Source organism: Ursus arctos, unplaced genomic scaffold (assembly GCF_023065955.2).
Source record: "Ursus arctos isolate Adak ecotype North America unplaced genomic scaffold, UrsArc2.0 scaffold_23, whole genome shotgun sequence".
Taxonomy (NCBI): domain Eukaryota; kingdom Metazoa; phylum Chordata; class Mammalia; order Carnivora; family Ursidae; genus Ursus; species Ursus arctos.
Genome location: NW_026622908.1, coordinates 26,171,046 through 26,173,254, shown reverse-complemented (window position 1 = coordinate 26,173,254; position 2,209 = coordinate 26,171,046). Strand labels below are relative to the sequence as shown.

The following is a 2,209-nucleotide window of genomic DNA, read 5'->3' as shown; positions in this document are numbered from 1 at the left end:
CCCCCCCCCCCTTTCTTCAGGTCTGCAAAATTTCTACTAAAAAACCCAGTGATAGCCTTATTGGGGTTTCCTGGTATGTGATGAGTACTCCTAGAGAAGTTTTCATTTTATTACCAACGTAAAAGGATTAAAATTGCCAATCAAAAGATATAGAAAGGCTAAAGGGATGAAAAAACAAGATCCAACAATATGCTATCTACAGCAGATTCATTATAGCTTTAAGGACACAGTTAGTCTGAAAGTGGATGAATGGAAAAAAGATATTCCATGAAGATGGAAACCAAGAGAGAACAGGGATGGCCACACTTATATGAGACAAAATAGATTTTAAATCAAAACTCTCATAAAGAGACAAAGAAACTCATCATATAATGAAAAATAAGTCCTCATCAAAAGTGTACAAGGACTGCTCTTCTTCCACCACCTCCCACAGCTACTGGTGTGGGGTCAGTGGGCCAGGCAGGCAGGGCATTTGAGCAGGCAGGTGCTCCTGGTAACCCAGCTGGGCCATGGTACAGAGCTGGTACATGGACAATTCGCCCTTGGCTCCAGGCGGCCCACCACACCAAACCAGCCTCCCGAGCAGCTGCACCAGCTGGGGGTTCTTTACTAGAGGTTGGTTGCTAACAAATATGAGAATGATCCAAAATTAGAAAAAATCTGAAGAGAGAGAAACTACTAGATGGACATAAAAACCGTATGCAAAGATAAACAACCAAATCACGAAAAAAAGATTAAGATGGTCTGTGAGGAGCACCTGGATGATAAGATCTGCTCCATTCTGGGCAGCAGTGGCTACTTTGATGTGAAAGATAAAGAGAACAAGTAGATTCACATTTTCATGGAAAAAGGAGACATGATAACTCTTCCTATCAGGATTTGTCACCGCTTCACGCTAGAGAAAAAAAAAAAAAAACTACATGAAGGTCATGTGGCTGTTTGTGGGAGAATCAGTGTGGACAGTGTACAACCCACAAGCTGACCATTTCAAGGCTGTGGGTGGGGGTGGAGGACAGTATGTGGAAATTTGGGTGCAGACAGTACAATGGTGCTCCTGGGGCCTAGCTCACCCTTCATTCACCTTTGTGAATGTCCTAAACATGATCACAGCAGAGAACCTGTCCTTTGTCCTTGCTTTTATATTGTCGACTTGAGACTAGGTGAGCTTTCCTTTGCAAGATTTGATCAGAGTATGTTTTAATGAAAGGAGCTTTACTATAAAAGTGATTTTTATGTAGAAGCAAGTCTTAACAAATTGAGGTTGAAATCATATCAAGTATCAAGTTGAAATCCATTCAAGAACACAATTTATCAAACTAGGAATCAGTAACAGGAAGAAAGTTGGAAAATTCACAAACATGTGGAAATATTAAGCAACATGAATATGAACACTTAATAGATTGAAGAATAAATCAAAAGAGGAATAGAGTACTATCTTGAGACAAATAATAATGGGGAGACACAACATACCAAAACTTTCAGGATACAGAAAAAGCAAGTCTCATAGTTATAAATGCCTAAATTAAGGGGAAAAAAAGTATTATTTTGACCTAACTTTAACTTCAAGGAACTAGAAAAAGAAAAATCAACAGCCCAAAATTGGCAAGAGGAAGAAAATAATAAAGTTCAGAGCAGAAATCAATAAAATGGAGATGAGAAAAACAAATAAAAAGGATTGACAAAACTTAGCTGTTTTTTAAAAAGAAAAAAAACAAACCTTTAGCTATCCTAAGGAAAAAAAGAAAAGATTCAATAAAATTATAAATGAAAGAGGAGACATCATAACCTTTATGTCTGAGAGCACAGAAATAAAAAGGATCATAACAAACTGCTATGGACAATTCAATTCAGCAGCATATTAAAAGGATTATACACCATATTCAAGAAGGATTTATCTCTGGGATGCAAGGATGGTTCAACATAGGCAAATTATTAAATGTGATATACCATGTTAATAGAATGAAGGATGAAAATCATATAATCATCTCAATAGATGCAGAAAAAGCAATTGACAAAATAAAGCATCCTTTCCTGATTAAAAACTCCCCATTATGTACCTCAGTTATGTACCTCAACATAATATAGGTCATATATCATAAGCCCACAGCTAACATCATCATACTCAATGGTGAATAGCTGAAATTTTTTCCTTTAAGGTCAGGAATAAGATAAGGATGCCCTCTCCTGCCATTTCTACTCAACATACTAC

General features: G+C 37.2%; 1 pseudogene; it reads left to right on the top strand.

Annotated features, from left to right (window-relative positions):
- The first annotated feature begins 509 nt into the window (after nucleotides 1-509).
- LOC113264887 (acireductone dioxygenase-like) lies at nucleotides 510-1,154 on the top strand (annotated as a pseudogene).
- Nucleotides 1,155-2,209: the final 1,055 nt, after the last annotated feature.